General features: G+C 40.2%; 1 protein-coding gene across 6 annotated transcripts in view; it reads right to left on the bottom strand.

Moving 5' to 3' along the window:
- LOC106875756 (dual specificity protein kinase Ttk) overlaps positions 1–25,903 on the bottom strand; it is a 288,324-nt gene that overhangs the window by 6,499 nt on the left and 255,922 nt on the right. The window lies entirely within an intron of this gene.

The raw sequence follows: 25,903 nt of genomic DNA on the forward strand, positions 1-25,903 counted from the left end.
CTTTACAATGGATAAATATTTGAAAAGAAAGATATTAGTGATGAGTTTAAGTCCAGAGGCGAACAACCATCAACCTCTATTGTCAAAAAGAGAAACATTAATTGACAATACTGTGAAAATTATTTGAAATTTGGATTTTATTGGTCTGGTGATGTTGACAAACCAAGTTCATCATGCGTAGTGTGTAGTGAAACAATGTCAAATGAATCCAATGTACCAAGTAAGTTAGAAAGACATTTTAATTTAAAGCATTCATCTCTGAAAGATAAAAAGCTTGATTACTTTCAGAGATTGTTAGAGCAGAAATCAAAACTGAAGTTATCTTGAAAAAATAATGACCATGTCTGAACAAACCCTAGCATCAATTGAGGTGGCTGAAATGATAGCATTAACATCTAAATCCCATACGCTTGCTGAGTCAGTCATCCTCCCAGCTTGCAAAAAGATGGTAAAATCTATGTTTGGTGAAAAGGCTGAGAAGGAATTGAACAATATCCCACTTTCAAATGATACAATACGTAGAAGAATACTAGATATATCGAAAAATATTGAAGACAATGTTCAGAAAAAGCTTAAGAATTCTAATTTTGCTTTAACCATGGATGAATCCAGTGACATCAGTAATAAAAGCCAATTGCTTGCATTTGTACATTTTATTGACGAGAATGAAATAATCAACCAATTTTTGTGCTGTAAAGAAATGTCCACAACTACAAGAGGCCAAGATATTTTTGATTTGATAACAGGCTACCTCAAAGAAATGAACTTGTCTTGGAGGTCCTGTGTTGGTATTTGTACCGATGAAGCTCCATGCATGACAGGCTGCATTAAAGAATTTATATCCTTCGTAGAAAAAGAAAATCCAAATCTCATTTGTACTCATTGCTTTCCACATAGAGAAGTTCTTGTTTCAAAAAAATTGCAGGAAGATTTAAAGGTTGTGTTATATCAAGTTGTTGGAATGATCAATTATATAAAAAGTAAGCCATTGAAGTCATGTTTATTTGAACAACTGTGCAAAGAGATGGACTCTCAGCATGTTAAGTTATTAATGCACACTGAGGTTTGCTAGCTGTTGAAAGGCAAGTTACTACGTTGTGTTCATGAGCTGCACAAAGAATTACTATAATTTTTTCTCCAGGAAAAGCAAGAAAAATTCCTAACAGAAATATTTAGTGAACTAAATAAAACAGTAGTATACAAGGTAAAAACGAAAATATTCTCACTTCAAGTTTGGTGCCCTCAAAAAGAAAATTGTGATTTTGAAAAAAAGAGCAATCACTGGCAATCTTGATATGTTCCCTTTATTGCGTTCTACCTGCATTAGAGAAATGATCCTTATTATGGTTACTCATCTGATGGCCCTGAACAAAAGCATCATTAAAGACAGAAAAGTATGATTGGATTTGAGATTCTTTCATAAATCATTCTTCCAACATTGAACTTGAATTACAGGAAGAAGAATTGGCCACCCTTTCTAGTGACAGCGGGTTAAAATTAAAACATTTGACTTTGCCCATTGATTCATTTTGGATTTCAATTCAAGAGGAGTATCCCATATTATGTAAAAAAGCTTTAGCAACTTTATATATGTGAATTAGGGTTCTCAACATTAAACAACATCAAAAACAAGAAGTGCAAGAGATTACATACAATGGAAGAAGAAATGAGAGTGTGTCTGTCTCATATTTAACCAAACATTGAGGAAATTATGCATAAAAGCCTGGCACAAATTTCTCACTAAAGAAGCCAGCTAAAGAAGACTGATGAAATTCAAAACAATGCAATAAAATAAGTTCATAGCTGTGTTTTCCTTTATTTAGTTTGAGTCATTCTATGTGTCTATAACTACTCTGTGTCTAACGGTTGTATGTCGTCTATGACTTCACATATTTTTATTTTGCAAAATTCAAATATTTTTCATATATATTTAGCCAGGTGTGCTGCTATTTTATCATGTGTTCCAAAGTGTGCTGTTGGCAAAAACAGGTTGAGAACCATTGCTTTATGTGAATAAACTTTGTAAATACAATCTGTAATTGTAACAGAAGAAATATGCAAGACTTTTCTAAAATTCAACAAGGAACTGTTCACAATGTTGTTATTCATTTTAGTAAGGGAGCTTCATTTCTTTGTTTAACAGCAGCTCCACAATAGAAAAAATAAGACAATATACATACATGTGTATACTTCACAAACAAGATATGCTACTCAGTGTAGACAATAATAAAACAAGTTGTTAAAAAGTATTTCATTACTAACTTCTACACAATAAGTAAAAATATTTCAATGACAAAATGCTATAACACACATAATATATATATGATGACAAGGAACAGAAACTTGCGATGACTTGCTGTACTTGAAAAGACACGTCAAGCTAAATAAACTTGTGGCCATCTGTAACTTTGCGGGTACTGGTGCCATGTAAAATGCACTTGTGCCAGTGCAACTTAAAATGCACTCACGCCAGTGCTACATAAATACACCCATGCTGGTGACATGTAAAAAGGCACCCAACATACTCTGTAAAGCGATTGGTGTTAGGAGGGGCATCTAGGCATAGAAATTATGCCAAAACAAGACAATTGAAGTCTGGACAGCTCTCTGACAGGCCTCCTCTTGTCAAACCATTCAACTCATGCTAGCATGGAAAATGAACATTAAATGATGATGATAATGATGATATACACATATATATGTCATCTAATCTATAGATTTTCTATAGAATGTAAACCTAGTACTGTAAGTTAGGATACATTATTTACATTTGACGGATATTTATCCTCATCTTGTTTGCTGTTAACACAACATTTTGGCTGATATATGCTCCTGCCTTCATCAGGTGTCTTTGGGAAATTCTTCCGTGTATATATATATATTATGTGTATGTATATGTATATATGTATATATAAATATATATATATATTATGACATGGAGAAAGCTTTTGACAGGGTCAGTAAGGTGAGGGTTGGCAACAAGTACAGTGAAGAATTCCGGGTAGAGGTAGGGGTCCACCAAGGTTCAGTGCTCAGCACCCTCTTATTTATCATAGTCCTCCAGGCAATAACACAGGAATTCAAGACAGGATGCCCCTGGGAGTTCCTCTGTGCTGATGACCTTGCACTAATTGCTGAGTCACTATCAGAACTAGAGGAGGAGTTTCAGGTGTGGAAGCAAGGACTAGAATCGAAGGGCCTTAGAGTCAACCTAGCAAAAGCAAAAGTCTTAATAAGTTGGAAGGCAGACAAACCATGAATCCCATCAGGTAGATGGCCCTGCTTGATCTGCAGAAAAGGCGTAGGTAGAAACTCTATAAGATGTACCCACTGTAAGCTATGGACACATAAGAGGTGCAGCAATATCACAGAAAGGTTAACTAGGAAGTTAGTTTTTCTATGTGGCAGATGTTTAGGAGCAATAAACACTGAAAATGTGCAGAAAAGAACTTCTGTCACATTCCAGGGAGAAAAACTAGACGTAGTTGATAGCTTCCGCTATCTAGGTGACCAAGTGGGGGAGGGTGCACTGAAAGTGTAGCTGCTAGAATAAGAATAGCCTGGGCAAAGTTCAGAAAACTCTTACCTCTGCTGGTGACAAAGGGCCTCTCACTCAGAGTAAAAGGCAGGCTGTATGACGCATGCGTACGAACAGCCATGCTACATGGCAGTAAAACATGGGCCATGACTGCTGGGGACATGTGTAAGCTCACAAGGAATGAAGCCAGTATGCTCCGATGGATGTGTAATGTCAGTGTGCATACTTGGCAGAGTGTAAGTACCTTGAGAGAAAAGTTGAACCTAAGAAGCATCAGTTGTGGTGTGCAAGAGAGACGATTGCGTTGGTATGGTCATGTGGCGAGAATGGATGAGGATAGCTGTGTGAAAAAGTGCCACACCCTAGCGGTTGAGGGAACCTGTGGAAGAGGTAGACTCAGGAAGACCTGGGATGAGGTGGTGAAGCACGACCTTCGAACATTAGGCCTCACCGAGGCAATGACTTGTGACTGAGACCTTTGGAAATATGCAGTGCTTGAGACCATAACCTGAGGCCTTTGCCAGGGGTGTAGCCAGCCCACTTATGCATACCTTTCCTTCATTGGACACTAAACTCCACTTGCGAAGACCTGTTGAGGCAAGTGAAATTGAAATCGAACTAAATTCGACGACTGGCACCCATGCCAACGTCTCCTTCATTGGACACTAAACTCGGCTTGTGAAGACCTGTTGGGGCAAGTGAAAGCGAAATCTTGATGGCACCTGTACCAGTGGAGCGCTAAGAGCACCGTCCAAGTGTGATCGTTGCCAGAGCAGCTGTCTGGCTTCCGTGCCAGTGGCACGTAAATAGCACCATTTGAATGTAATCGTTACCAGCATCGCCTTCCAGGCACTTGTACCAGTGGCACGTGAAAAGACATTTGAGCGAGGTCATTGCCAGTGACACTGGACTGGCTCCTGTGCAGGTGGCACATAAAATACACCATTTTTAGCATGGCCATTGCCAGTACTGCCTGACTGGCCTTTGTGCCAGTGGCATGTAAAAGCACCCACTACACTCTCGGAGTGGTTGGCGTTAAGAAGGGCATCCAGCTGTAGAAACTCTGCCAAATCAGATTGGAGCCTGGTGTAGCCATCTGGTTCACCAGTCCTCAGTCAAATCGTCCAACCCATGCTAGCTTGGAAAGCGGACGTTAAACGATGATGATGATGATGATGATATATTGGGTTGGCAACTAAGTTCCCGATGTTTTTTTAAATTTTGGAATTTATTGCGTTTTTAAATTTTGGAATCTATTTTTTTTGAGAATTCTATTTTTGAATCATTTTGGAATCTATTTTGTTTTTTTTTTTCTAATTAATTTTAGTTAATTTTTGTTTATTTCCAGATCATTAAAATGGAATGTCAAGTTAAGAAAAACGAGCATTTTGGACACCTCCTTCTTTTTGGTTTTAATCAAGGTTATAAGGCCGCAAAAGCTGCTCGCGACATTTGTGCTGTCTATGGACAGGGTGCCATAGATGAAAGAACCGCTCGTGATTCATATGCCAAGTTCAAAAAGGGAAATTTTGACCTCAAAGACGCACCTTGTTCTGGCTGTCCAGTTGAATTCGATGAAGAGCGATTAAACCAACTTTTGTACAAAAATTCTCGTCAAACGACAAGGGAACTGGTAGAGAAAATGGAATGCTCCCACACTGCTATAGAGAAGCATCTTCACTTGATGAGAAAAGTTCAGAAGTATGGAGCATGGGTTCCGCATGCTTTAAGTGACAACAACAAAAATCAATGAGCTACAATTTCTACTGGTTTGCTTGCTCATCACTGCTCAACTCATGGACACAAGCAATGATTTCTTTACTGAATCGTTACTGGCGATGATAAATGAAACAGCGTAAGGAATGGCTTAGCCCTGGTAAACAAGCAACACCGCGCGTGAAACAAGATCTTCATCTGTGTAAAACGATGTTGTGTGTATGGTGGGACTAGGCAGGGATTATTCATTACGAATTGCTTGAATGGAACCAAACGGTCAATGCAGAACTCTATGTTCAACAGATGGAACGACTCAACACTGCTATTCAAGAGAAAATACCTAATCAGCAGCATGGAGTTCTTCTGCCGCACAACAACACCTGCCTTCATATTGCCAATATGACCAGGGAAGCTATTCAAACACATGGCTGGGAAGTGCTGCCACACCCACCATACTCTTCTGATTTGGCACCAATGGATTTCCACCTCTTTCAAATGCTATGCGCAGAGTTTCGTTCAATACTGATGCAGAATTGAGAGCTTGGTTGGATCAATTTTTCGAGTCGAAATCGGGTGATTTCTACCAACGAGGTATTGAAAATCTTGTTGAATGTTGGGAAGAAGTTGTAAACAACAAGGGTGAATACATTATTGATTAATTAGTTGTTATTTTTTATTAAACCTTTTAAAAAATTTAAATTTAAGAAAACAGCGAGATTTGTTAATTCAATACTGTAGCCTACTGAGTACTAACAGCACTTTAAATAGATTTTAGGGGCAAAGTATTGATTTAATAAACTTACAATACACTTAGTGTATTATGGTAACAAAATGTTATGGTAACAATAATGTTGCTGTGCAAGCAGTTATATATACCCATACACAGGAGCTGGCTGAAAAGTTCATAGACTGACCAAGATACTATCATGGAATGTGACCAAATGAGCTTTATTTTTCAACATAGTCTCCCATGCAGTGAACACACTTTGTTCATCAGTGTTGCAGTGCTTGGATCCCATTGGTGAAGCTTTTGTCCTGTTGGTCAAAAAAGTGATCAACAGCAGATATAACATCATCACTGATATTGGTTCTTAGTCAAGTGTTTTTTTTATGTCAGGGAATAGGTGATAGATGGAGCCAAATCAGGAGAATAAAGAGGGTGATCAATTAGTTCAAAGCCACAGTCATGCACAACAGCAATTGAAACCAAGAATTAGTGTACTGGAGCATTGTCCTGATGAAACAAAACAAGAGCCTTTTATTGGGCATTTGGTCTTGATCGCCTTTCATAATTGCCCCAGCAAGTTGGCACAGTACTCTCCATTGATGGTGTGGCCCCTTTGAAGATGATCAATAAACACAATGCCTTTCGTATCCAAAAAAGAAAAAAAAAAATCACCATACCCGCAGATGAAACAGCCTTGGCTTTCTTTGGAGCAGATGAGGAGGGGTGTTTCCACTGCACAGATTATGCTTTTGTCTCTGGCTCAAACAATGTCAAATTTTCCCAAGATGTGATCAGCCTGGTGTGCTTTTGATTAGGTGTCAGAAGATGTGACACCCACCGAACAGAAACCTTTGTCATGCTAAGTTTATTGTGTAGAATATTCTCAACTCTCTCACAGGATATGCTAATAGCATTGCCTATTTGATTTATAGTCAATCATCCATTACCATGTGAACATGATCAATGTTTTTGTTAGTGGTGGCAGTTGCAGGATGTCCAAATCTTGGGTCATCTTCAAGACTCTCCCTATCCATCCTAAATTCAGCTGCCCACTTTTGCACTGTTGATAACGTTGGAGCGTCATCCCCTGATGTAGCAACCATGTCAGCATGAATGTTCTTAGGGGTTAAACCCTTTTTCTGTAGATACTAGATGACACAACAATGCCAAATTTTGTCCATTTTCAAGAGATTCAATTGGATTTCCCCTCCCTTTCAAGATATAATGAACCACAACAACTATCATTGACATAGAACTTTCTTCCACTGTTACATATGTTTAATCTATTTCTCTCCAATGACAGAATACTCAGCATATGGAATCTTTGCTCGACATGATGTTCCAATAACTGGAATATCCTAAAAACAACTGTCAGAGACTATCCATACCTTTTATTATATAACTAAATTAAATTAAATGTCCTCATCAAGTCTTGCCAAATTGCTTGCCTTTCCTTTTTACTTTAACCTATACCTACTGACTCAAAGGAAAGCCACTTTTGGTCACTTTGGATAAGGCAGTCACAAAATCACAACTTCAACTGCATTTCAAACAGGAATTTTAGTGACATACCAATTTGAGCACTCGGAATGCATACCCATTAGTTTGAGTCACCCAGGCGAAAACTCCTCATATCTTCATATGGAAGTTACTGTGTTCTATATGTGTTGCTATGATTTATAAAAAAAATATTTTAAACTGGTGAGAATATCAATAACTAACTGAAATTTAAACCAGATATTGCCTTGACATTTACACCTTAAATTCAGGTACCTCCCTTTTGTGTAGCAGATACTATCCTATCCAACACCTGCATGAAAGTATTTAACCCTTTAGCATTTAAACCAGCCATATATGGCCCAGACATTCAATCTGTTTCATGTTCAAACCAGCCAGATCCTGTTTCTCACATCTATACTATAATGTCATTCTAAAAATAAACAATCACATCAAAATCTCAAATTTATGAGATAATGCATGATCAATTCAAAACAATGTAAATAGATAAACATTACACTTCAGAGATTAATCTGAATGCTAAAGGGTTAAATTTTTTCCCATGCAGGTGCAGAAATCTCAAGGCCTGCTCACGGCTACTGTTAAGCAACAGAACTTTCAATATGAAAATTTGGTATATTTCCTCTATGCACATTTGGTAAGCTTCCCTTCTGCTATATAAGGTACAGCTGTGCAAATTCTTTTCTCATTCTATACTAAGTCTAATGTTTTTATCCATAAGTGATCGGATGAACTTGTTCAAGCTAGTGTTATTTATCTTAATTCTATCCTCCAATGAATTTAAGCGGTTTGCCAATCTTGATTTGAAGTTTGACACACACACACACACAGGTGCAGGAGTGGCTGTGTGGTAAGTAGCTTACTTACCAACCACATGATTCTGTGAGTGGATTTGGTAGAAGGAAACTGAAACAAACCGGTCGTGTATATGTGTGTGTGGGGGGGGGGGGGGTGGAGGTGTTTGTGTGGGTGTGTGTGTGTTTGTCCTCCCACCATCACTTGACAACCGATGCTGGAGTGTTTACATCCATATATATATACACACATATATGATATACATATATATATGTACAGATATAGGTGCAGGAGTGGCTGTGTGGTAAGTAGCTTGCTTACCAACCACATGGTTCCAGGTTCAGTCCCACTGCATGGCACCTTGGGCAAGTGTCTTCTACTATAGCCTCGGGCCGACCAAAGCCTTGTGAATGAATTTGGTAGACATTAATAATTATTCTTCTTCAATTAATCCCATTGTATTAAATAGTGCACTTATTTTTGCTAAGAAAAATTCTAACCTAAGTTTAAGAGAAATTAAAGTTATTTTGGAAGCTAGGAAGTCTATCTTTCTATTCAATAACAAGTACTGGGCCAGAAAAAATACTACTGATTATTTTCACATAACCATGGGCGCAGCCGATTCAGCCCAAGTTACTGACTTAGTAGGTATTTACTATATCATTTCCATAATGAATTCCCGGAAATTAAAGGTGGTCTCTATAGAGATGATGCACTATTTTTGATCAATAGTAAATCCAATAGAAAAATAAACCTACATATGAAAAAGTTCCATAATTTCTTTAAATATTTGGTCTACCTATCTTAATAGAAAATGAACATGATTCAGTTAATTACCTGGATGTAAATCTGAACCTCGTTACTGGCCTATACAGTTCCTATCATAAACCCAATAGTAGTTTAAAATACATCAACTTTCACAAGAAATCTGGTTGATAACATTTCGAGATGCATTTCCTATTTGTCATCTAATGAGGAAATCTTTAATAATAATGCAGAGTACTATAATAATGCACTTAAAAACGCAGGATACTGGAATAGTATAGTATATTGTAATAAGAATGGGAACTACAACAAATCTTATTATAATAATAGAAAACTGATTGACAACGAAGTGGGTGAATATAATAGTAGAAAGATATCCAATTTATTTGTAAATAGTAATGATATGATTAACAAAAGCATTAATATTAATAAGAACAAGAGTAGTAAATATACCCTGAATAGAAATAAATATTTAAATAAACTTAGGTCTAATGATAATAAATATACACCATATGCCAACCCAAATACACTCAATGATGTCAAGTAAAATAAAAATAATTATATTTGGCTTATCATTCCTTATGCATGACAAATAAAAACGAATCTGGTCAAGCTATTTTACAGATCTATATGTGTGTGTGTGTATGTTTGTGTCTTTATCCCCCCAACATCGCTTGACAACCGATGCGGGTGTGTTTATGTCCCCGTAACTTAGTGGTTTGTCAAAAGAGACTGATAGAATAGGTACTAGGCTTACAAGGAATAAGTCCTGGGGTTGATTTGTTTGACTAAAGGCAGTGCTCCAGCATGGCTGCAGTCAAATGACTGAAACAAATAAAAGAATATATACATTATATATATCATCATCATCATCATTTAACACCAGTCTTCCATGCATGGGTAGATAGTTGACAGGAGCCAGCCAGGTAGAAAATGACTCCAGGCTACTGTGTCTGTTTTGGCAGTGTTTTTACAGCTGGATGCCATTCCAAACACCTACCACCCCGCAGAGTGGACTAGGTGCTTTTTATGTGGCACAAGCACAAGCAAGGTCAGTTTTGGCATGATTTTTACAGCTGGATGCCCTTCCAAATACCAACCACTTTACAATGTGGACTGGATGCTTTTTATGTGGCCCAGCACCAGCAAGGTTACCAAGTAACTTGTAAGACAACGAATTTTGAGACGGGCGGGGGAATTGGAGGAGGGGATCTTGTGTCATACGATGAAAGGTTAGAGTATGACAGAGAGACAGGAAGGCAGAAACAGGTGTGCTGATGTAAAGGAGATATTTGATTAGAGGAGAGAGAGAGAGAGAGAGAGAGAGAGAGAGAGAGAGGGAACAAGAATGAGGGCAGACACAAGGTGTGCTACAGTAGTGGAGATATATGGCTACAGATAGAAGAGCAAGGGAAAGAGTGCTAGAGAAAGCAGGAGAGAGATGGTGAAGTGCCAAAGTATACTCAAAAGTAACAAGGATCAGAGAATAATGTGATGGCAGAGTAAGGTAGAGAGAGACAAATGGTGGCAATTGCCAGGGCATGCCTTCAAGGTAAGGAGGTCATAATATATGAGGCTAGGGCGGCGAGCTGGCAGAATCATTAGCACACTGGGAGAAATGCTTAGTGGCATTTTGTCTGCCGTTACAGTCTGAGTTCAAATTCCTCCAAGGTCGACTTTGCCTTTCATCCTTTCGGGGTCAATTAAATGTAATTGACTTAATCCCTTTGTCTGTCCTTGTTTGTCCCCTCTATGTTTAGCTCCCAGTGGGCAATAAAGAAATAAATATATGAGGCTAGGTATTGCCAAGAAGGTGTGAATAGGTAGTGGGGGTTGCAGTGACTGGCAAAACTCTGGGTATAAAAAGGGGAGGGGCAATATAGCGAGCAGGGCAGTAAGGGTGGGGAAGGACAATTGGAAACAATCACAGTGTATGAAGAGGAAATGTAAGGAAGAGAAAGATGCAGTTTAGAAGAGGAGATACAGTTCAGTTTCTTGGGGTAGGGTGTGTGAAAAGTTTATTCTTACATGTGGGTGGGACACAACGCTCCTAGCACTCAGTTTCACTGATGTGGGTGGGTCTTCTCTAGAACCTCATCTCGCTAAACATCTTGGTCCATTGTCATTTCCTCTGTGAGCCCTAACATTTTCACCACTTCATCCCATGTCTTCTTGGATCGCTCTCCTCCACAGGTACCATCCACAGTGACAGGCACTTCTGTATACTGCTGTTTTTACCCATACACATCACATGTCCAAACCAACACATTCTTCTCTCTTGCATGCCACATTTAATTTCTCTTATGCCTAACTTTTCTCTCAACATAGTTGTGGTTTGTCAGTCATGCATACTGATGTTGCAAATCCAATGGAGCATACTATCTTCATTCCTCTCCAGTTTAGGCATGTCCTCCACATTCAGAGCCCATGTCTCACTACCATGGAGTATAGCTGTTCATACACAAGCATCATACAATTTACCTTTCACTCTGAGAAAGAGTCCTTTTGTTGCCAACAGAGGTAGTAGTTCTCTGAACTTCCTCCATCCTATTCTTATTCTAGAAACATTATTTTCAGAGCATCCACCATCATTACTAATTTGGTCACCTAAGTAGTAGAAACTATCTACTACCTCAAGAGAACCTCATGGAGGTTTCAGAGAGTTTAAATCCTATTTGTTCTTAGTGCTTATTGTTCCTGTGCATCTGCCACACACAAAAGCTACCTTATCTGTTAATATACCTGTGATTCTACTGGATCTCTTGTGTCCATAGCGTACACTGGATGCAGCAAATGGAATTACATTCCTCTCCATTCACCTGATGGAAAGAGAGTCTTAACTGCTTTCTTGCTAACAACAACTTTAGTCTTTGTTAGGTTAACTTTAAGGCCCTTTGATTCCAGATTTTGAACATATATCATCATCATCATCATCATCATTTAACATCTGTGTTCCATGCTAGCATGGGTGGAATGGTACCACAAGAGCCAGCCAGGCTGAGCCTGCACCAGAGTTCTGTGACTGTATTGGCAGGATTTTTACAGCTGGATGCCCTTCCTAACACCAACCACTCATGATGTATATATATATGCATATATATATGTACAGGTGCAGGCCATGACTGTGGGGTAAGAAGCTTGCTTCTCAACCACATAGCTTTGGATTCAGTCCCACTGTGTGGCACCTTGGGCAAGTGTATTCTCCTATAGCCTTGAGCTGACCAAAGCCTTAGCCTGTCATATATATATATATATATATATATATATATATATATATATATATATATATATAGGGGGAGAATTCACAAAAAACAAAAGACGAAGACAGGTGGTGTAGACAACAAACATGTATTAGTTTAACGCTTGGGAAGTGAAAAAGTCTTTAATCTTTCGAGCCTATGTTCTTCCACAGAAAGGAACACAGAAAGGAACAAGAAGAGAAAATAAAGAATGTGTAGTGGCTAGCGATCTATCATGGCAAATGCCAGACAGAGGGGTTATAGAGGAGAGCGAGGAAGGGGAGATAATAAAGTAGTGGTGTTCCCAAAACGAAGGTGCACATGCGTGTGTATAAGAGAGCATGTATGTGCATGTGGAAGAGGGCTGGTGACCTTGACATGTGCGTGTGTGTGTGTGTAGGTGTGTGGATGTGAGACTGGGAAGTGGTCAGTGCTAGTGTGTGTATGGTGGTGTGATGTGATGTGGTGTTGTGTGGCATGGTGGTGTATGGTGTAGTGGTGTGGTGCGGTGATGGTGTTGGGAGGTGAGGGAAGGCAAGGGTGGGGAAAGCAAGGGTGGAATGTGGGGTAGGCTGAGGGTGAGGTTAGAGGTAGATATGTGGAAGTGGGTGTAAGGGATGGGATGGATAGGGAAGGTGGGGTTGCGAGGGGGGAGACGGTGGGTAGGAATGAAGAGAAGAGAGGAATCAGAGCAAGAGAGGAGAGTAGGAGTCAGAGCAAGAGAGGAGAGTAGGAGTCAGAGCAAGAGAGGAGAGGTGGGTAGGAGAAAGTAGGTGTGAGTGGGAGAGAGGAGGGGGAGGAGGCTACATGAAGAGGGGAGGAGAGTTGAGCCCATGTGGTGCAAAGGAGCGAAGAGAGAAGATTAATCCCTGTTCATGGCGCAAACAGGAGTCCGGATGGACCCAGTGCAAGAACAATCCGAACACAGACAAGTGTTGCAAAGAGTGACCGGTAAAGCAGAAATGGTGCGAGACTGGAGTGCCATTGCCGAGTCAGATGTCTCAGGTGTTCTGCGAACCAGTCAGCCAAGCAGCGTCCTGTTTGCCCGATGTATAGAGAAGGGCAGGGAGAGCAGGGGATGCAGTAGATGACATTGGTAGAAGTCTAGGTGGAGTTGCTGATGTAACAGGGTTGATGATGGGTGCCAGTGAGGAGGGTGGTGTTGGAGAGGTAAGGAGAAGTGTGGCAGCATGGGTGGGAGCAGGGGAACGAGCCAGGCTGGGAGGTTGGGTTGGGGAAGAAGCTGTGGACCAAGGTCTCGTAGGTTATGGGCTCATTTGAAGGAGGGGAGGGAAGATGTGTGAAGTGGTGGGGTTGGACTGGAGTCGCTGGAAGATTTCGTGAATGATGCATTGGAGAGGGAGGGTGGTAGCTGAGGTGAAATGGGAGACGGTGGGGCAGATGCAGGGGAGAGAGCAGATGCACGGTCCATGGAACACGCTCTGGTAAGGGCGGTGTGGGTAGTGGTGATGGGATATCCACGTAAGATGAAGTGGCGAGCCATGAGTTGAGACTGAGTCTCAAAGTCATGGTCATCACTACAGAGCCTGCGTATACAGAGGAATTGGGAATGGGGGATGGAAAGCTTGGTGTGTTTAAGGTGGGAGGAGGAGAAGTTGAGGTATGAGTGTAAGTCTGTGTGTTTGTAGTGGATGGAGGTAGTGAGAGTGAAGTTATGAATGCTGGCTGAAATGTCAAGAAAGGAGACAGGTGTCAGAGATAGTGCAGGAGATGTGGAGGGCAGGATAGAAAGATTTGACAAAAGAGAGAGAGGAGTCTAGATGTTCGTGGGAGAGTGAGATTGCACCGATACAGTCATCAATATAATGGCCATATAGTTCGGGAATGGGACTAGTGAAACTTGAAAATATTTGGGCTTCAACATAGCCAACGAACAGGTTTGCATAGTTAGGGCCCATTCTCATTCCCATGGTCATTCCCAAGACCAGTTAGTAAAATCAACAGCAAACGAGAAGCAGTTGAGTGAAAGGACAAGTTTGGCCAGACGAACGGGTATGGATGTGTCAGGTTGGGTCGAAGGTCAAGGAAATGTTGGAGTGCACACAGCCCCTCATGGTGCAGGATCACCGTGTAAAGGCTCTGGATGTTGAGAGTGAAGAGAAGTTTAGAGGGGCCAGGAAGGAAGGAAAAAGAGTTGAACAAAGGAAGCGCATGGTTGGTGTCATGGATGTGAGAGGGGAGGGAAGCCACTAGGGAAGCAAAGACACGGTCAAGATATCTGGAGATGAGTTCGATGGGGAAGTTACAGGTGGAGTTGATGGAGCGGCCAAGGTTGTTTTGTGGATTTTGGGGAGGAAGTAAATAGTGGGGTTGCGAGGGTGCAGACAATGAGGTTGGAGGCGGTGGGGGTGGCCAGACGGAAGGAGGAGATGAGGTCATGGATAGTGGAGGACACAGTCTGTTGGTAGCTGGGTTTGGGGTCAGAGGGCAGTAGAAGGAGGTGACTTGAAGTTGGTGGAGAGCTTCTGCCTTGTAGAGTTCCACGCGCCACCCTTATCAGCCAGTTTTATGATGTCAGTGCGGCGTTGGAGACATCGAAGGGCCGAGAGTTCAGCTGGGGAGAGGTTCAGATGACGGGTATGCCTGGAAAGGTTAAAGCAGTCCACAGCATGCTGGCAGGTGCCTGCAAAAAGATCGACTGCTTGGAACTGGCGTCCACAGGGATGGTTGGCGGCCCAGGTCAGTGAAGCAGTCCTCCTCATTAGATGCAGGTGGAGTGTCATGGAAAAGCGAACACGAACTAACACAGCGCACAAAGCTGTGGATATCGGCATGAGTCCGAAATTCGCTGCTGGATGGAGTGAGGGGGATGAAGCGCAGACCCCTACTGAGGTGGGAGTGCTCCACCTCAGAGAGGGGAAGATCTGGAGGAATGGTAACAACAGACTGAAATGGAGAAGGGGTGGATGGGATAGAAGTAGGAGGGGCTGGGTATGGAGGGTATGTGTGCAGGGAGTTTGGAGGGACAGGGGGTTAGGTGAAGATGGGGGAGTTTATCAGGGAGGGAGAGGGGTAGCAGAGTGGAGAGTGGGGTGGAAATGGAGGCGGAAACCTTAAGGGGTGGGTGGTGACGTAAGCAGCGACTGAGAAACGAAATGTGACTACAGAAAGGAGTTTTTTGAAAATTATTAGGGAAAGATGTGTGTGTGTAATTCTTTGTCTGTGTGTTTGTCCCAAAACCACTGCTTGACAACCAGGGCTATTGTGTTTGTATCCCCATTACTTAGTGGTTCAGTAAAAATGATCAATAGAATAAGTACTAGGCTTAAAAAAAAGTCCTGGGATCAATTTGTTTGACTAAAACCCTTCAAGGTGTTGCCTCTACATGGCCACACTCAAACGACTGAAACAAGTAAAGAAAAAAAAGGTAAAAGATAAAAGATATACACATATAATATATATATCTTATTCTTTTATTCTTTTACTTGTTTCAGTCATTGGATTGGCCATGCTGGAGCACCACCTTATATATGGCTGGATGGATTCAGAATCTATGGTTGTCATTTGTACTCAGCTGTCTGGACTACCACTCTCAACTGTAGTCACCCCACAGTGTCAAATTAATAGCAGAAGTTAAGGCAGTTCAGCAGTGCTACGGCAGGAAGATTGCATCAATGGAACAGATGAGCAACTGGAAAAGACTGAAAGAGCTATGACTACTCCATGGAGTGAAGACAGGAGAAGTATGTATTGATATATGTATGGGAGACCCTGGAGGGGTTGACACCTAACTTTGGCATTAAGAGCTATACTAACCCCTGAACTGGACATCATTGTATTGTTCCCAGTTATCCTGTCAAGTGTAAGGACCATGCTTTTAGCTTGGGAATAGCCCACAGTTATTCAATGCCTTGCCAAAATATCTGAAGGATCTTCATGTAGTAGGAGTAGATGATTTCAAGAAACAATTTGATTTTCTGCTGTCGAAGTCCCAAATGAAGCTGTATCATGGTAAGAAACTCAAAAGAAGGCAGCAGTGTCAAACTCCCTCCTTTCCCAAAAGCCAATCACATAAGAATGGCCACTGAAAAGGCGATGACACTGGTGGTGCTGAAACACATAAAAGAATATATATATATATATATATATATATATATATATATATATGCACCCCAAAAAAACCCAGGCTAAAAGCAAAATACAGAAAAAAGTGTGAAAAAGCTATAAGGGCAAAACACGTCTATATGCAGATATTCTTGCATGCATGCACATACATCTATATGCGCATGTACCTGCACACATCCACAAGCGTGCACATAAGGTTCCATGTACACATCTATAGACCCACAGGAAAAAAAGTAGGGTGGACGGGAGAATACAGAAAAAATATGTGTGAAAAATATACAAAACATTATCTCTATAAATATGCAAAAAATATATATAAAATATATAAGAAACCTAAGTAAAAAGTATAGAGAGATAAAAAGCTTGTATGTGGACACAATATAGAAAGCAAGTCCAATCAGTAAACTCAGGAGGACCAAAAACGTAGCAAATATTTAGCCACTTGTAGACATGATCTGAAAAGTTCAGTTCTTGAATATAGACATGTGGCGGGGTCTAAGCTGCCTTTCCAGATGAGCCATCTTTCCATATCACATAGACCGCACCTTCCGCTGCCACTGGTGTAAGGTTTACACTTGGCTAGGATCTTCCAATGGATGTTGTAACTGACACCTTTATCATTTAAGGACCATATATGACTGGATAATTTGGTCGTTTTCCTTTTATCCCAGTGCCTGAAGCTCACGGTGTGATTATTGAATCTGGCCTTGAAATTACTCTCTGTAAGGCCCACGTATTTCTTCGTCGAAACTGTGTCCTTCGTGGATATTGAGTCCACAGTGGCCTCATAAATGATGGTTTTGGACATGCAAGCTCCATTTAGTGGGAACAAATTTTCATCTCTGCATGAACAGCTGGCTTCATATTGTGGTTTTTGTGTGTTGTGTGTGATTATATTTTTTAAATTAGCAGTTGAGCTGAAACTGATTTTTAACTTATGTCTGTTGAAGATCTTTCTATAACTATGGTTGACTGAAAAGTATCTGTCTATCAGTACCAAGAAATACTTACCTATATTAAAGGTCACTTCGGGTGAGTAGGGGTGTGTGAACCAGATAGATTTATGTTTTCTTTTCTTTATTACTAGACTGGTGGCAGGTGTATAGGTTATTTCCTCGTTAAAACCACTATCTTTTAGAGCCTTATTACATACTGGGGCAACGCTATTAAAAATGTCCCTATCAGAGGAGAGGCTAGAAATTCTTTTACTAATGTTTTTAACTAAATTTTTAAACACTATGGGGGGATGGCAGGAACCCACATTGATATAACTAAGTCTATCGTTGGTCTTCTTATAAGGCTTATAAATATTCTTATTTAGATCTAAGGACACATCTAGGTAATTGACAACCGTCAGATTGGTATCTTAGATCTATGGATGATGGCTCACTTGCATTTAATGAGGCTGCAAGGAGAGAGACTTGGAGACGCTACTATGAAAGGTTGCTAAATGAAGAGAATGAATGGGAGAAAGAAAGTCTGCCAAATATCGACCCAACAGAGACCAGCTATCTGAATTGACAGTACCTTGGTAGATAAAGCAATTAAGAGGCCCATCAGGAATCACTATAGAGATACTTAAAATATCTGGTGGTGTCAGCTAGAGTCTAGTTACCTGTATAGTGAATCAGGTGATACATGAAGGAGTCATACCCAATGAATGGTGTAGCAGCACCATAGTCAACTGCTACAAAGGTAAAGATGATGCATTAGATACAAATAATTACAGAGGTATCAAGTTATTGGATCAGGTAATGAAAGTCATGGAGAGGGTCATAGCCCAACTAATTAGGGAGAGAGTCAGTCTAGATGAGATGCAGTTTGGGTTTGTGCCAGGGAAAAGCACCACTGATTCTATATTTCTGGTAATACCTAGCCAAAGATAAACTTCTGTACCTAGCTTTCGTTGACATGGAGAAAGCCTTTGACAGGGTCTCCCAATCCCTTATCTGGTGGTCAATGAGGAAACTAGGGATAGATGAGTGGTTAGTGAGAGCTGCACAAGCCATGTACAGCGATGCTGTCAGTAAGGTGAGGGTTGGCAACGAGTATAGCGAAGAATTCCTGGTACGGGGTAGGGATCCACCAAGGATCAGTCTTCAGCCCCCTCTTATTTATCATAGTCCTCTAGGCAATAACAGAGGAATTCAAGACAGGATGCTCCTGGGAGCTTCTCTATGCTGAAGACCTTGCTTTAATAGCTGAGTCACAATCAGAACTAGAGGAGAAGTTTCAGGTGTGGAAGCAAGGTCAAGAATCGATGGGCCTTAGAGTTAACATAGCAAAAACAAAAGTCTTAATAAGTTGGAAGGCAGACAAACCATGAATCCCATCAGGTAGATGGCCCTATTCAATCTGTAGAAAAAGCATAGGTAGAAACTCTATAAGATGTACCCAGTGTAAGCTATGGACATGTAAGAGGTGCAGCAATATCAAAGGGAGGCTAACAGGGAAGATAGTTTTTGTGTGTGGCAAATGCTCAGGAGCAATAAACACTGAAAATGTGCAGAAAACAGCTTCCATCATATTCCAGCTTCCATTACCTAGGTGACCAAGTCAGTAGTGGGGTGGATGCTCTGAAAGTGAAGCTGCTAGAATAAGAATAGCCTGGGCAAAGTACAGAAAGCTCTTACCTCTGCTGGTGACAAAGGGCCTCTCGCTCAGAGAAAAGGTAGACTGTATGACTCGTGTGTGAACAGCCATGCTACACAGCAATGAAACATGGGCTGTGATTGCTGAGGACATGCGTAAGCTTGCAAGGAATGAAGCCAGTATGCTCTGCTGGATGTGTAATATCAGTGTGCATACATGACAGAGTGTAAGCGCCCTGAGAGAAAAGTTGGACTTAAGAAGCATCAGATGAGGTGTGCAAGAGAGATGACTGCTGGTATAGTCACATGTTGCAAATGGATGGGGATGACTGTGAAAAAGTGTCACATCCAAGCAGTAGAGGGAACCTGTGGAAGAGGTAGACTCAGGAAGACCTGGGATGAGGTGGTGAAGCATGACCTCCATACATTCGGCCTCACTGAGACAATGACAAATGACCAAGACCTTTGCAGATATGCTGTGCTTGAGAAGATCCAGCAAGCCAATTGAGACTATAACCGTGGCCTATGCCAGTGCAGCATAACCAGCCTTCAATCATTGGGCAATAAAATGCGCTTGCGAAGACCTGTTGAGGCAAGTGAAATCATTGTTGTGGCCGATGACAGTACTGCCTGATTGGCACCCATACCAGTGGCATGTTAAAAGCACCATTTGAGCGTGATCATTGCCAGTGTCGCAAGACTGGCTCCTGTGCCGGTGGCAGGTGAAGAGCACCATTTGAGCGTGGTTGATAGCAGTATCACCTGACTGGCCCTCGTGCCGATGGCACGTAAAAAGCACCCACTACACTCTCAGAGTGGTTGGCATTAGGAAGGGCATCCAGCTGTAGAAACTTTACGAGATCAGATGGAGCCTGGTGCAGCCTTCTGGCTCACCAGTCCTTAGTCACACCGTCCAACTCATGCCAGCATGAAAAGTGGAGTTAAATGACGACGACAATGATGATGGTGATAATGATGATTGTGTAATTGTACTTGGCACATCTTACACATAATATTCTTGTGTCTGCATGTTTGATTTATCTATCTGTACTTCATGGTTGTGTATCCATGCACATCTACGTACCTATTCATATACACTTATATGGAAATATTTATGCACAGCAAAGTGTTAAAGTATATGTGTGAGCGTATAAACCAACGATATGTGCCTATAGACGTATGTTAATGTGACTTTGTATACATATACATGCAGGACTGTGTAAATAAGCAAGTGTGTATGTATACATATAGCAATATATACTGGACTGTGTGAATATGTGAGTACACATGATTATATGTCAATATTTACAAGTGCCATAAAGAAATGCAAGCCAAACCCAGTGGAGTGCAGCACAGAATGTGTGAATTCTCACCAAGTGGTATTCTATCACTGGCCATTAATTGGCACTAACTTCATTAATCCCTACTGAATTCCATGTGTAAGCATATGTATGTGTGCCAGATCAAATGTGTGTGTGTGTGTGTGTGCATTTGTACAAGTGTGTACATGCACCAGACCATGAATATGTGGGTGTCCGTACATCCATATCTACTAACGGATATATGTAATTTTTTGTTGCTTTATTGTGTTTATCTCTTTTTGTATCTGATCTTTGCTATTGATCTTCTATGAGAATGAAACAGTATCCATCAATTAGACCAAGAAGAAAATATGCAGTAATAAGTTGTATGAAACAGTTTAAGTTTAACGAGATATTTCTTGAAATCACCCGAAGAGACACATCTATACCAAAGGAATCACCTAACCCAGTTGTGCAGTATCCCACTTGCAAGGGATTGATGCTAGATGGGTCAAAATGATTGATCAATAAAGATTCTCGAATCTTCCATCTTCTGTCTCTCATTAACCCTTTTGTTACTATATTTCTGACCAAAATACACCTCTCATGAGTTTCAATTAAATTCTAAAATAATCATGAATTTAGACTAGTTTCATTAAACAACTGTAACTTTTTTACTTATCAACATATTAATGAGATATTTGGAACATAATTAAAGAAAGGGTTCTTAATCAATTCTATTGCATAACATTTGTCTCAAAGTGACTCTAATTACAGGTAAACTGAGCAAAAGGTAAAAATATTAAAATTTTGTTTAAACATCACCATAGAAAATGAATCATCAGCTAATATTCAATTGGGTATGCAACAAAATTTTGATATAGAAGAATTGTGCATATCACTAGATTATCAGTTGAATTTAATGCATAACAGAACAGGTGTACCATAAAGGTGAAATAAACTGAAATACTGGAATCCACCTAAATCCACCGCAAGTTTGACCAAACTAAAAAAAATCGGTGAAAAAATAACATATAGTCCTGGTTATGGTATGGAAGTGATAAATTCCAGACCACATCGTAACCTAGGCCATGCTGACTAACATTATTTTCCCCGTATAAAAACTAAATCCACAGCAGTACCCAGTATTTGCTTCACAAATTTTCCAAACTTTGATCCCCCATTTCATGGGCTTTCCTGGCATATACTGTTTGTTTACATTCTGTGTAACAGTTTGTTTCTGCAGTGATCACTTCAAACAAGCATACTGAAAAAAATAAAAGTCTAACGGTTTCACTTCCTAAGAAAGACTATGGATAGACCCCATCTCCTCAGAAAAATTGCTAATAAAAATATTTTTAAAGTTTTTATTTCATTCCAATGTAAAATCGTCTTTGCTGTCGCTATCGCTGCTTTGTTTCTTCAGAATCGCTGCTTTCGGTTTCAGATACAGAAATATCCTATTCGTTTTTGTACACCACGTGCTTTTGTATCTCATTCATTCTTTTTCTCGATATCTCCATATTTTCCATTCAAAAACCTTTAAATTCGGAATCACTGCTTGATAGCATGAAACTCCTATCCATTTTGAAAGTTGAGAAAAAAAATCGATGCTGAAACAATGTGGAAAAAAATCTCCCAAAATTCACTGAGTTCAAATATCACGTCAAACAATGTCGGATACTATAACTCAACTATTTACAAAGTGAAATCATGTATTTTCACAAATATACTAATGAGATTTGTGCTTAAATTCACATTTAAATAACAATGGGTACTCTCGGCCAGCTATGGCCGGGTTAGTATTGAAAGCATTAATTACATACCCAACAAACACTCAGTAGAGCGCAAATGGAGGAGACTAGCTGTGGATGTGATGCACTACCGTCAGGGAATGTATCTCACCATGGTCGACTGTGAGCCAGGCCGGCAGGCCATTTGGAGGGAGTTGAGGACAGGCATTGCTGATGAGATTGCCAGGATTTTGAACGGGATATTCTTGGAGAGGGGTCCCGTAGAAGAACTGCTAATGGACAACGGGGCGGCCTTTCATTCGGAAGCGTTGGGGGAGATGTTCGACTGGTGGAAGGTGCGACGATTGTTCAGAGCAGGCCGAGCAGCAACGGAATTGTTGAGAGGCACCATCGGATGATCAAGGCCATGGCTGAAAGGGGGCACATTTCGCCCCGGGAAGCGATTTTCTGGAATAACATGTCTCCCCGATCCGGACAAGCGGAAAAATCTGTGCCACACAGAGCAGGGTTCAAGTATGAATGGAGGCATCCCAGTAAGACGCCGGAGTACTGCGAGGAAGAGAAGGTACCCGCCGGCGTGAAAGTAGGAGAAGAAGTTTGGGTCAAGCCACCGAAGGCACGCTGCATGTCGCAATGGGGCAGGGGAACGTGACGGCGGTCAATTCCAGAAACAATGCATCTGTGGATGGAATGCCGTGTCACGTGCTGGACCTGCGCAGGATAGCCACTTCGTCGGATGAAGAGCATGGAGAGGGAAACGAGGCACCTGGCTTGAGAAGATCTCAACGCGGTTGGATGGCGGACGTGATCTTTAAGATCAGGGTGGTGTGTGGTATGACGTCAGCAATTGGGGAGGTGACCACTGACCAGAATCGTGAACTGACCGGAACGGCGAGCCGACCGGAAGAAGAAGGGCAGAGGGAGCCTCGATCGGGATTTTGTTCCTTTTTTGAATGGGGTTGTTGTGAGGAGCGGTCGTGCCAAGCGGTCGTCTAGGTGTTGGGAGAAGCAGCTGCTATTTCTAGTGTTCTTCGGGTTGGGCCAGTCACGAGGATCGGATACAGCAGGACAGACTCGTGCAAAGGAAGGAAACTGAGGTAAGCCGATTACTTCTACTCGCACGCATACACCACAGTCAACAAAAGTTCTAAGCAAGGCTCAGAAAAGAAAATTTGTATCCATAAAAATGAATAATGTGAATATAAAGTTACAAGTGGAAAAGGGCAGTGATATCATGACAACACAGATACATGGAAAAAAATCAGGAAACCAAGATTAAAGGAAACTTTGAAAATTGCATGTGGTATTTCAGGAAAAAAATTGCAATTCATGGACAAAATGATAAGTGATGTTACATTTCGTAGAAAAACCTTGAAATTCAAAGTTTTTGTGCTGAACAATACAAGAAATTTATTTGGAACAGACTGGATAGAATCATATAAATTATGGGACCTCCCCAAAAATATTTTTTGTAAAACTGTGAATGGTTCTTCTGCTAGAACATATAAGGCATCAGTGATTTAAGAAAAAAATTTTTCTAATGAATTAGGTCTTTGCATCAAAACAAAAGCAAAGTTTCAAGTAAAAGAAAACACTATACCAGTATTTAAACCAAAAAGAACTGCACCTTTTGTTGCAGAGTTCAAAAGTCAACAAAGAATTGGATAGACTTGAAAGGCTTGGCGTTATTGAAAAAAATTGATTACACAAAATGGGCATCTCCAACAATTTATATTAAGAAATAAAATAAAACCCAAGTATGTACTGATTTTTCAACAGGTTTAAATAAATGTTTGATGCCATATAATTACCTGTTATCAAGTCTGAAGAGAATTTTTGGACCTATTTGAGTACTGGAGTGGCTGGACTACACCTGCCCAAGACCCTGAGAACAACAGGCAGGTAAAAAGAATGACTGCACATGCAATAGGGGCTAGCATAAGAACCACATAGTAAAGTTTAACAAGAAACTACATATGCAGGTTCAAGGTGCAGCCATTGGTGTTGGTGTGGCTGAAGATGTTGCCGGCCCCTTCATGACTTGTCGGGACAGAAAACTATAACAATCCTAAGCATTGTAGGAATGTACATGAAATTAACATTCTAGTTAACATTTTATGTGTGTGTGTGTGTGCGTGTGTGTATACATACATACATATGATTTATATTATATAGTTAACATTATATACATATATATATTATAGGTGTTATATATATATATATATATATGTATATATATATATATATATATATATATATATATATATTGTATATTTATATATATATATAATTTATATATTATATATATATTTATATATATAATATATAAATTATAGGTGTTATATATATATTGTATGTTTTTATATATATATATATATATATATATTATATATACAATTCTATATAACTTACATATATATATTATATATTTATATATACTCTTTTACTCGTTTCAGTCATTTGACTGCGGCCATGCTGGAGCACCACCTTTAGTCGAGCAGATCGACCTCAGGACTTATTCTTTGGAAGCCTAGTACTTATTCTATCGGTCTCCTTTTGTTGAACCGCTAAGTTACGGGGACGTAAACACACCAGCATCGGTTGTCAAGCAATGGTGGGGGGACAAAAACACACATACACACATATATACATATACATATATATACAACGAGCTTCTTTCAGTTTCCAGCTACCAAATCCACTCACAAGGCTTTGGTCGGCCCAAGGCTATAGTAGAAGACACTTGCCCAAGGTGCCACGCAGTGGGACTGAACCCAGAACCATGTGGTTGGTAAGCAAGCTACTTACCACACAGCCAATATCATATATTCTTTATATTCTTTTCTATTTATGTATTATATATTCTTTATATTCCTTTCTATTTATAAATATGATATATATACGTATCATATATATTATATACTAGCAGTATAGCCCGGCTTTTCCCGGGATTAAGTTGGGATTATTAAGCTAATCAAGTTCTTTATTTCAAACCATACTAAGTAACATGACATCAAATTTGGGCAGAATCAGTGTTGCAACTGGAGCGCATGGGTTGAGAGTTTGATCGGCAGAACCAGAGTTTGAACATTCAGAACCAGAGATGAGGAAACCATGACTACAAAAATTTTCAAAAAGTTTTTTTTACTCCCCTCAAACAAGAGTATGTCCAAAACCTAATATCTCATAACACAAGATTTAAAAATAAAATGGCTGCTCTACCACCTGACCATGTCACGGATAGTCAGAAGAAATGCAATGCATTATCTGATTGCAACCATTATAAGCCATCAGTTGGACACGTATATAAAGATGTTAGGAATAGATACTGGAAAAGAAATAGTGGTAGTGAGGAGATGAGTAAAACCAAATGCTCATGTTCCAGAATATAGAAAGTCATATTGCTTGTCCCCCCCACCTTTTTTTTTTCTCCTAGAGTAAGCAACTTGCCCAAGCTGTTTTTTAAGATTCTGAAGGAGAATTTCACAAAGAATTGTAAATACTACAGCATCTGCAATAAGTCTTCCATCAAATTTTCTTACTCAATAATGCCAAATTTGGCCTCCATTATTGCATCTATTAATAGAAGCAAGTTAAATGGGCAAGTGTAGAGGAAATAGTATTCTTCTGCTGGGAAGCCTGGTATTGGGTAGGCGTAAGCTCTAATACGCCTAAGGTTAGTGTTACAAACCATTTGCTCACACCGGTCTTATCGATCCCCAGTAATGAAATATGTGAAGGAAAGAATGCGGAAAGCCAGATAAGTAATGTTAGTTTTAGTAATAAGGTTAAGGATGGCTCTGGTAAATCCTGTAATTGTAGAAACCCTGGATTATGTCCCCTTGATGGGTTATATTTGATGCCATATATAAA

This window comes from Octopus bimaculoides, chromosome 18 (assembly GCF_046866305.1).
Source record: "Octopus bimaculoides isolate indiv1 chromosome 18, ASM4686630v1, whole genome shotgun sequence".
NCBI lineage: Eukaryota > Metazoa > Mollusca > Cephalopoda > Octopoda > Octopodidae > Octopus > Octopus bimaculoides.